Here is an 11,970-nt window from a genome sequence, read left to right on the forward strand (position 1 = left end):
AGCTCAGCTTTCAGGAGGGAGTCTTATGTACGGCACCCGCACCACGTGGCAGTGGGGCGGGCCAATCAGTGTCCAAGTAGGGGGTATTTTGGATATTGCATATTAAAAATCAGGGGCAGTTTCAGAAAGGAGGGAAAAGTTTGAGATTTTTGATTGGAGGGCCGCACGGCCCCACCACTTGGCAGCCCCCACGCAAGAATTTTTCTAAAACTAGAAACTGTAGCCCAAAGAAAAAAAATATGTTAGTGTGAGTCATAGTTCCCTATTAGGAATAGACTAACAAGGTAATATATTATTGTAACTACTTACCTTGTATATGTTGTGTAGTACAGTAGTACATAATTGTTGTAGTACAATTGTAATATGTTTGTATACACCACAAATGAGTGTAATAATATATCAGAAAATTCATTCTCTATAGCTTGTCTTATTTGACTTGGTATCAGAGTAGAGATCCGAAAGGACTTTGTCTCGTTGTTTTAAATTTAGTTTTTGTTCAAACTTGAGGAGTTAGAACCCCGTTGTTAGGGTTTTTCACCTCTTAACAACGTTATTATTATCGTCGTTTGTCTGCATCCTGAGCGTCTGTCAAAGAACGACCAGTGTCTTCTTCTTTGACTTCCTCGACATCATTTCCAGATCAGATCCGGCATCAAAGGCTTCAGTCCCCTATTCTGCATTGGACCCGATTCCTTTCTTCTTCCGCATCAGAACATACCCGGCGATCTTCATCTGCATCAGAGCAGATCCGTCAGTCTTCGAATCACTTAGAACCGTAACAGTCGGTTTCCAGGAGCTCATCATCGTCGATTTCCAGATCTCCCAGAATTGGCGATCCCAGCTCAGATCAGAACCGGCGATCCTTGCTCGCTCAGCTCCGTCGCCCAACAACCAGAGATCGACGCTCACCTAGAACAGGTGATCCTCGCTCCTCGCTCTGCCGTCAGTTCTCTAGACCAAACCAGCCTCGTCTCTTGTCCAAACCGCCTTTATCTGCCTCTTACATCAGAGATCGATCTCCGATCTCTTCAGTTGGTCAACTTGATCAGTGAGTCAACTCAATCAACCTAACTCGGTCAACCCTAGATCTCTGAGTCAACTCTAACAGGTTCCAAAAAAAAAAAATTGTTGTTATTAATTTTGGAGCCTTCTATTCTTCTTAATTCCGCTGCGTACTTTGGGATTTGTGTGTTTTTCCTCTATTGTATTATTGCAATGGGTGGTGATGACAGTAAAGATCAGAGTTCCAAGGTCAATGATGTCCAGAAGGTTAAGGTGCCTGTGCGAAGTTCAGATGGAGGTTCTTTTGGGGGTACGGAACTCAATGGTACAAAGGCCAAGTTGCCTGCACCTTTCCTTCAGCAGCAGAGTTCACTCCCCCTACATCAGCCAGGTCCTCTACCAGGCTTCACTAACCGCCCTCGTCCTCAATGCTCTTATTGCAATGTCCTTGGACATGTTCGGGAGACTTGTTGGAAGCTGAATGGGTTCCCCAAAAAGAAAGGTTATCGTCCTAAGGCAAAGACAGCTGCGGTTCAGTTGATTCAAGAACCCGACTTCTATGGCAGCAGGACATGATCATCATACTGCAGGTAGGGCTGCTCCTACGGCCTTCATACCTGGTTGTGGTAAGATTGGTATGGCTTTAAAGGTTTCTAACTTTGTTGGTTCTGATACATGGATTATTGATTCTGGTGCCTCCGATCATATGACTTATGATAAATCGTATTTTACTGACTTGTCTTTCCCACTAGTGTCCTATGTCACTAATGCCAATGGTGAGGCTTTTCCTGTGTTAGGGTCAGGGTCAGTGCGTATTACTCCCACTTTAGAGCTTCATAATGTGTTATATGTACCTGACTTGTCTCATCACTTGATATCTGTTCCACAGTTGAATACTGAGTCTAAATGCTCCGTAACCTTTTATCATATGTATGTGATTTTTCAGGATCTTCTCACCAGGGAGATAGTCGGTCGAGGGTATCTGAGGGGTAGGTTGTTCCATCTAGATCAGACATATGCAGGAGAGAAACCAGGAGTACAGTCCCGAGTCGCTTTGACTTCGAATTCTGATAAGATAAGTGAAATTTGGTTGTGGCATCGCCGTTTAGGGCATCATTCTTTTAGTCTTATGAAAACAACCACACCTACTCTGTTTATTGGTGTGAATGAGTCTGCTTTACGTTGTGAAACATGTGTTTTGGCTAAGAGTCATCGTGCTACTTATTCTCCTAGAGTGTCTAATAAAAGTGTTATTCCTTTTGAGTTGATTTATTCTGATGTTTGGGGACCTTCTAGAGAGCCCACTGTATCGGGTATGAGATATTTTGTGTTGTTTATTGATGATTGTACGAGATTGTCATGGGTTGCCCTTCTTAAAACCAAAGATGAAGTCTTTCTAGCTTTCCAAACTTTTCGTACTCTTGTTCAAACACAGTACCGTAGCACCATTAAAGTCCTTCGTTCTGAAAATGGGGGGGAATATGTTAATCATGTTTTCCATGAGTTTTTTAACACCCATGAGATTGTTCACCAAACCACATGTCCACAAACACCTGAACAAAATGGAGTGTCTGAAAGGAAAAACCGTCATTTACTTGATATGGCTCATGCCCTTCTCTTTAGTGCCCATATGCCTAAGTATCTTTGGGGTAATGTTGTATATGCTTCCTCCCATCTTATCAACCGTCTTCCCTCTAGTGTCCTTTAGGGAAAAATTCCATTTGAGGTTCTTGCATCTCATGTCTCCTTACCTTCATTTCATAATCTTCCAGCTCGTGTCTTTGGTTGTGTTGCTTTTGTCCAGGTTCCTAAGAACCAGGGGTCTAAATTGGATGCCCGGGCACTTAAGTGTGTGTTTGTTGGCTACGGATGGTATCAAAAAGGGTACAAGTGCTTTCATCCACTTACCAGGAAGTACTATGTCACTATGGATGTTACTTTGTTTGAGGACATGAGTTATTTTTCCTCTTCAGATACAACTTTCAGGGGGAGAATTCATTTTTTGAAGAGCTGTATCATGGAGAGGGGGAGGAATCAGAAGGAGGAGAAGAAGCAGGTGGTATTTTGACGGATCCAGTTGAGACCATTAGCTCGCCGCCTCTAGAAGCAGAATCTGCAAACACCAAGTACCAGTTTCTTTGGCCAAAATGATGTTGAAGACACAACTGTCCCTCCTACCATTGCTTCTACCCCTGGCCCACAGCTTCCTGGTACTGAAGATCACTCATTTGAGGTATGTCCACTCACTAGTACTAGTAGTAATGAGTCTAATGTTGGGCAATATGTGTTACCAAATAGGGCCACTCGGGGTCAATCAGCCAAAAGATATGAACCTACTCTTACTGCCAAATCAAAATACCCAGTAGCCAATTATATGTCCACTAGGAGGCTGTCTAAGTCATATGAATCTTTTGTGAATCAAATATCTGCTGTATCAGTACCTAACAAAGTGCAAGATGCTTTGGGGGATCAAAAGTGGAGGAAGGCAATGGAAGAAGAGATGGAGGCGTTGCAGAAGAGCAATACTTGGCAACTTGTGCCTCCACCATAAGGCAAGAAGGCTGTAGGTTGTCGTTGGGTGTTTACCGTGAAGCATAATGCAGATGGATCAGTGAATCGATATAAAGCACGTCTTGTAGCAAAGGGGTTTACTCAGACGTATGGTATAGACTACGATGAAACGTTTGCTCCTGTTGCCAAAATGAACACTATTCGGGTTCTGCCCTTATTCGCTGCTAGTTTAAACTGGCCACTTCGACAGTTTGATGTCAAGAATGCATTTCTTCATGGAGAGTTAGCTAAGGAAGTGTACATGAGCCTTCCACCTGGGTATGTAGTTGCTTCTCCAGGTGATTTTGTATGCAATATTGAGAAAATCTCTGTATGGTCTTAAACAGTCACCTCGTGCTTGGTTTGGAAGATTTTCACAGTTCATGCAGAAGGTTGGTTACAGACAGACCAACTTAGACCATACCTTGTTCCTTAAGCATCAACAAGGGAAGGTAACAGCTCTAATTATTTATGTGGATGATATGGTAATCACTGGCAATGATACTGTTGAAATAGATAGACTGCAGAGACAGCTAGCCTCTGAGTTGGAGATGAAGGACTTGGGTGAACTTAAGTACTTCTTAGGAATTGAGGTAGCCAGGGGAGAGAAGGAATCTATCTGCGCCAGAGGAAGTACGTTCTTGACTTGCTGACAGAGACAGGTTTGTTGGATTGCAAACCTGTTGATACTCCTATTGAGCAGAACCATTATTTAGCTGAGTATCGAAATCAGGTACCTACTGATTTAGCTCGCTATCAGAGGTTGGTTGGGCGCTTGATTTATTTGGCTCATACTAGACCAGATGTTGCATATGCAGTGAGTGTGGTGAGTCAGTTCATGCATAACCCAGTGAGAGTCACATGGATACTGTTATGCGAATTTTGAAGTACTTAAAATCAGGTCCAGGAAGGGGAGTACTGTTTTCTAAACATAACAACATTCTTGAGGTTTGTGGCTTCACAGATGCAGATTGGGCTGGAAACATTATAGACAGGAGGTCAACATCGAGTTACTTTACCTTTGTGGGAGGTAATTTGGTTACATGGAACAGTAAGAAACAGAAAGTTGTGGCACGATCTAGTGCTGAGGCTGAGTATAGGGGGTATCGCTCACGGAGTGTGTGAATTGCTGTGGCTGAGAAATTTGTTACGTGATTTGGGTTTCAAACTCAAGAGTACCATGCAGTTGTATTGTGACAACAAGGCAGCCATTGACATATCACAGAATCCAGTACAACATGAACGTACTAAGCATGTGGAGGTTGATCGTCACTTTATAAAAGAGAAGCTAGATGCCAAAATTATTATCACAGAATCCAGCACAACATGATCGTACTAAGCATGTGGAGGTTGATCGTCACTTTATAAAAGAGAAGCTAGATGCCAAAATTATTAGTTTTCTTTTTGTTCCAATTGAAGAGCAACTTGCAGATGTACTTACCAAAGGAGTTTCCAGGAAGGCGTTTTATGACTCACTAAGCAAGTTGGGCATGGTTGATGTATATGCGCCAACTTGAGGGGGAGTGTTAGTGTGAGTCATAGTTCCCTATTAGGAATAGACTAACAAGGTAATATATTATTGTAACTACTTACCTTGTATATGTTGTGTAGTACAGTAGTACACAATAGTTGTAGTATGATTGTAATCTGTTTATATATACCACAAAATTGGTGTAATAATATATCAGAAAATTCATTCTTCATAGCTTGTCTTATTTGACTAAATAGAGATGATTTGATCTTAATTTATGTTATAAGTTTCTTGATAATTCTATATATATTAAGACATTATTTTTCTTGATCTTGCCTATTACGTATTGCCTCAGTCTCTTTCTCCTTCTGCTTCTGCTTCTTCTTCTTCTTCTTTCTCTCATGTCCTTCTCCTTCTCCTTCTTCTCCTTCTCCTTTCTTATTATTCCATATTCGAATTGATAGAGGTAAATGCTACATGTACTTTTTCATTTTATATTTTATAGTATATGTATATAAATATAGCAGGCTTGCTCACCTAAGGGACAGTTTTAAGGGACTGTGAGGGATAAATGCATCTCAACCACATGTATTAAATATAAAAGTAGAAATTATAACAATTTAAAAATGTACATTTATTTTCAGCCGTCAGATTCACTTGTCCCTCACAGTCCCTTAAAAACTGTCTCTTAGGTGAGCAGGCCTAATATATGTAGTAAAATTGTATGTTGACTTAATTTCTCTTCATTTTATATTTACTCTCTTACATGGATCATTTCTATCTTATCAATGGATTGAAGATTTGTTGTCATGTAAATATAATTTTTGCTAATTATGTATCTGCATATGGGGTTATAGTACATGGTTAAGCTTTTACCTTTGTTTTAGACATATATGGTCACTTAAATATGTGTTATAGGTATAATATTTAAGTGAGTCATACATGTTTTTGTTATGTAGTATATGATACATTTGTTATGTAGTATATGATACACATCATATGAAAAATTTCTAGTGATATATGAATAAAAAACTTAACTCTGTTTATGAGGTGAAAATAATTATACCTCTATATGAGGTTAAAAATTCTAGTTGTATATTGTTTTTTAAAGTTCATTTTGTATTCTATAGTTATATATACCTTGTATTTAGGTTGATTAAATATTCTTCACTTTCTATCTTTTGGTTAGGTTTATACTACACATACCATATTTTCTCTTTGCGAGGTGAAGATATATACCTTTATATGAGGTAAAATATTCATGCTTGCATACTTTTTGGTTAAATTGATTTCAAGTTCTTTAATTATACCTCTTTTTATTTTATTTTTTCAAATGAAGGCATAGCCAATATATTGATCTGAAGCCAAAATGACTATTACATACCCCTCCGCTGTCATTAGCTAGACAGGGAAGAGGTTATAGGGTACCACGGTGGTACATAAGAGCGAGCCTATAAGCTACAGTAGTGAATAGGTTAATTAAAACTATACTCATTAGTGCTCGTAAGAAACTAACAAGCATAGGTCCCTAAAAATATAGGGAGTTATTTGGGGAAAAAAAAAAGTAGCTAAAACTAAACTAGAGGCCTAAGGCCCACAAGACAACCAACTAAGGCCCAAGTTCATTCCAATTAACACAGTGCTGCAACTCGTCGCACACCGTTCAACCACCGCCACCACAACCTGCCGCATAGCCTCTGCCTTCTAGAGGACAAAGCAACGACCTGGAAAAGCAGCCAGACCCAAATCCCTCCATCCGCATTGTTGTCAACCTCCTCGATGAAGCCCATTCCCCACCGGCTGGACCCTTCTAGTCCGCTCGCCCCAGTTGGTGGTCACAACCCTCCACAACGATGTATTAACCATAACAAAACTAGCGCTCATCGTTCAACCATTGTGCCAAGCCATCCCGAGAAACAAAGCCTTAAAAAGCCACACGTCCGGCAGCAGCACACACTAATAGCGTTACAAGAGCGACACTGATGCCGGTCACTGTCGAACGAGCACTGTTTGGATGCCAGAAGTTGGCTAGGGCTCAAAGAAGACGTAGGCTGTGAGAGTTTAATTATACCTCGTGGTTAGGTTGATTTGATGTTTTAAGTTTTGTATTGTTCAGTTATGTTCATTTTATATTGATTTATAATTTTAGAATGATTATGTATAATTAATAATGCACGAATTCAAATTTTAAAATTTTAAAAAATTTGAAAAACTAAAAACATTAATAACAAAAAAAAATTACAATATTAGGTGATTTAAATTTGTTTCCTTTCTTGACGTGAAAGGGAAAATTGGATAGAACAAATAGTCAATAGACCGCAATTAACAAAAAAAAATTATCGGATTTTCAATAGTCTACGAAATTAGACCTTGATTAAAATTCCACAAAAAAATACAAGACGAAGCTGAAAAATTAAAGACAACATTGAGAATCGAACACAGAGTGATATAGCATATGGTCTGCACGAAAGAAGCCATAACCAATTGTGCTGCATCTATAACATTGTTAATTTTATAGACTCCCTTTTATTAATTATTCCATTAATAACATAGGCTTTTTAGGGCTCTTAGATGGAATGGGCCTGAGGCACCAACCTTTTGGGCCTTACCTCAGGTGGCCTGACTGTAGTTGAGTGAAAAACAATGAGAAAATTAGAAAAAAAAAACCCAAAAAATGAAGCTCCTATTAAGAAAAACTCATTCCTATATTTTCTTTTAGGGTCCTTGACCCAAACCACTAAAATAGACCAAAATCATCCCACTAACCCGAGCAACAAATTTTTATTCCCGCTAACACAATGTAGGAGAAAAAGACACTTTTAGGTTTAACTAAATTATCAAATTACACACATACCACTAATAATATCTCTCTCTCTAGATCTCTCTCCCCATTCCGTCTCTGGCCGACGGAAACTCTCTCTATTTCTCTCTATCCCTCTCACTCTCTCTCTCTCTCTCCACTTTCTCTGGTTGTAGATCTGAGGCGGCGAGAGTGCGATGACGCTGCTGCGATGAGGTCATAGAAATCGTCTCTCTCTCCTCCCAGCTTTCGTCTGCGACCAATTCTCCATCGTTGGCCAGGTTCGATGGCCTGAAGACGAAAGGTCCAGCCTTCTTCCCTGCACTCATCCCTCTGTCGGCCTCTTTCCCTATAGTTTTCCAGTACCGACGTCGTCCGTCGTCATCTTCTGCATCGCCGCGTCATGTTCTGCGATTGTTCTTTCTCTCTCTCACTCTCTTTCAGTTGCTGATTCCTTTCGTTTTGAAATCTAAGGCTGTGATTGAACGATTTTGTGGGTGCAGATCAATCAAAAGAAATTATGATGGGAAAAAATTTTGAAACTGGGGAAAACAACGAAGAAGAAAGGGATTCGATGGTCTGCAGGTCTGCAACCGGGAAAGAAGGGGGAAGAAGAAGACTGGGTGCCCAAATCAATTTTTTTTTTTAAGTAATGGGACAAAAGGAAAGAAAAAAAAAGTTTTAAATGTCTACTGGAGGGGCAATAGAGGTTTTGAATTGATGTAATCTCCTTTTTTTTTTTTTTTCTGTAATCAAAGTTTTATTTGTCTAAATTTAGGGAGATTAGTTCTCGTTCTGGCGACTGAAAGTCCTATTGGGGGGCAATACATGGCTGATAGTCGTCTATTGGGGGGCAATAAACGTCTATTAGGGGGACTATCGGGGCAATAGATGTCTATTGGGGTGCAATATGGGGCAATATAGATGTCTATTGGGGGCAAAAAAAACCTTTCCGGTGAGATTTTTAGCAAATTCCGGTGGGCAGCGGCCGGAGACCAGAATCCGGCGAAAGTTGGCCGGATTCTGGCGGCCTGTGACAGGACTCCGGCGAAGTCTCCTATTGTTTCTCTCTCTTCCATTTTCTCTCTCTCTCTCTCTCTCTAAGTAACACAGGGGTGAGGGTAAAATGGTATTTAAAAAAAATATAAAACAAAAAAAAAATCTTAATGGGGTATGGGGTATTAGGGAAGACCTCCTTAGAGTGTTTTGGGTAAGAGGGAATTAAAAAAACTTAATGGGGTAAGTGGGAAAAAAATCTCTAAAAATGGGGTAAATGGACAAAAACTCTAAATTTAAATCCCTAATACCCCATTAAGATTTTTTTTTTTTAATTTTTTAATTTTTTTAATACTATTTTACCCTCACCCCTGTGAAGCTTAGAGAGAGAGAGAGATAAACCAAAGGAGACTTCACCGGAGCCTGGTCACCGGCCGCTTGAATCAGGTCAACTTTCGCCTGATTCCTGTCATCGGTCGGTGGATTCCGGTCACCCGCCGCCGCCGCCCACCGGAATTTGCTGAAAATCTCACCGGAAAGTTTTTTTTGGCCCCCAATAGACGTTTATTGCCCCGATAGTCTATTGCCCCCAATAGAAGACTATCAGCCATGCATTGCCTCCCAATAGACTCTTATTGTCCCCAATAGACGTCTATTGCCCCAATAGTCTATTGTCCCCCAATAGACGTCTATTACCCCCAATAGAATTTTCGGTCGCCGGAATGGGAATTAATCTTCCTAAAATTAGATAAATAAAACTTTGGTTAAAGAAAAAAAAAGATTATATAAATTCAAAACGTCTATTGCCCTCCAATAGATGTCTATTGACCCCAATAGACATTCAAAATATTTTTTTGTTTTCTGTCCCATTACTTAAAAAAAAAAAATTGATGTGCAGATATTAACAACATGTGGCTCTGAGCCACAAGCAATCATTTACCAAAACACCTCCATGCAAAGCCATCATTCTCCAGTTGACAACATTTAACTCAATCTTCCACTCCCTTATCTTTTCAAATAAACTAATAGCATTCTCAAATCTAACAATCTGAGAATAACTCAGTAACCATAGCATTCCATGAAACCACATCCTTATCTTCATCCTATCAAACAAAAATTGGATCGATCATGACCATTATCTCACAAGTTCGGATCCACAACCCAGCACAGCCCACGAATTAATGGTGAGAATAATCTACGACCACCTTATCTCCGGCTCCGTCAGAGGCATCATCCATCCCAAGCTCACCGGCCGACTCATCTTCATGGACTCCCTCCTCGAGTAGTAGCGTCGGGCCATCACCATGAAGAGCTCCTCCATCAACCACCGCGACCACTCCGTCACCTTCATCGACTCACCGGGCCACATAGACTTCTACCGCGAAGTCTCCACTGCCGACTCAGACTCCAGCACTCAGACGAGAGAGAGAGCGGTGAGCGAAACAGGCTCCGGTCTACATATCGGAGGGAAAAAAGAAAGAGAGAGAAAGAGAGAGAGTTTTGGTTTCATAGAGAGAGAAGGGGAGAGTCTGGAGAGAGACACACAGAGGAGAGAGAGAGAGAGATCGAAGGGAAGAGAGAGATAGAGAGTACCAGTAGCTGTAGTTATTTAATTAGGAAGTGGGCAGAATAGTCATTTCAATTTAAATTGGGTTAGTGGGAATAAAAATCTGTTGTTGGGGTAAGTGAGATAACTTTGGCTCATTTTGGGGCTTTTAGTCAATGACCCTTTTCACATAATTAAACATTCTTTATAGGTTTTAAGTCTATAATTAAGTTTTTTCACATTTTTTTAGTTTGACTATTTTTAAGACTATTTTTTTTAGTTTGAATAAGGAAAATATTCCTCAAATATAGCTCTCTTTTTTTTGAATTTAAATATGGCATTAGTTATAAACACAAATTAGAATCTAATACCATCAATTTATTTTTCCTTATTTAAAAATGATTAATTGCCTTAATTATTGTACATCTCTTCCTTTCTGATTTGATCTATATATTTGTCATTTTTAGTAGATATATTTGTGTAGATATTCCTATTATTAGATATATCAACGTGATTAATCTCCTTAATTATAGTATATAACTAATGCCATATTTTAGGAGATGGTTTGTGTAGATATTCCTTATTTAAAAAGATTAATTGCCTTAATTATTGTATATCTCTTCCTTAGTAGATATGTTTGTGTAGATATTCCTATTAGATAGGGGATTTATTTGTTTAAAAAACAAAGTACTGCTAAATACGTTCTATCTTTGTCTCTCTCTCTCTCGGAAACCCTAAAGGCCGGTTTTTGTTCTGGAAAATCATCCTCGTCCGGCGGCGCCTGGGCTCACTGGCTGGCCTTTGGCCTCACCGTCGTCACGAGGTTGGCTGCTTGACGGGTATTGGATGGGCTATTGCTAATAGGATGGCGTCTAATGAGGGGTTTGCTCAAGGCTTGTGGATGGTCCGGCTGGGATGGAGTCAGAGGTGGTGGTCGTGCTAGCGGATCCGGCGATCGAATCCTGATGTCGGCATCACTGATCTGTCTATTTGGCGGTGGCTTGGGGTTGGTTTGTTCTCTGCGGCGACGTGGCTTTTAGCGACGAGGCTCGTGCGGTTTTGGGTTGTCGACGGTATGCTTATGGAGGCCCGGATCGAGCGATATAGGTCGTGGTGGCTTGTCCCATGCGGTATTGGGTCGCAGGAGGTGGATCGTGGGGCACGGATTGGAATGGTGCTGGTCGTGGCAGAGTATGGAGGACAGAGCTTGGCTGGCTGGTATGTGCGACGGGGATGGAGTTTGGCTGGCAGGTGGTCTGGACCGGACCAGGCTTGGGCCTTGGGTGGACCTTAATTTGCTGATGGACATCCTATTTGGGCTTTGAGTTTATGGGCTGGGGTTTGACCCTGGTCCAGTAACTTCTCAATTGGGCTAGGGTTTAGGCCCTTGGTCTAACTCTATGTTTTTAGTTTTGTCTAAATTCAATAAATTTCCTTGTATTAGGAACCTAGATCTCTAGTGCATCCGGCGTAGTACCAAAGGAGGATCTCTGCTATCTCTACGATCTGAAATGTACAATGAGTGGGTCTATTTCTACATACCATTGTGGGTACTACCACTACCTTCTTGTCTGTCTATGTCCTTAAATAACAGCAGAAGGGTAT

The sequence above is a fragment of the Rosa chinensis genome, chromosome 7 (genome assembly GCF_002994745.2).
Source record: "Rosa chinensis cultivar Old Blush chromosome 7, RchiOBHm-V2, whole genome shotgun sequence".
In the NCBI taxonomy this organism is placed as follows: Eukaryota; Viridiplantae; Streptophyta; class Magnoliopsida; order Rosales; family Rosaceae; genus Rosa; species Rosa chinensis.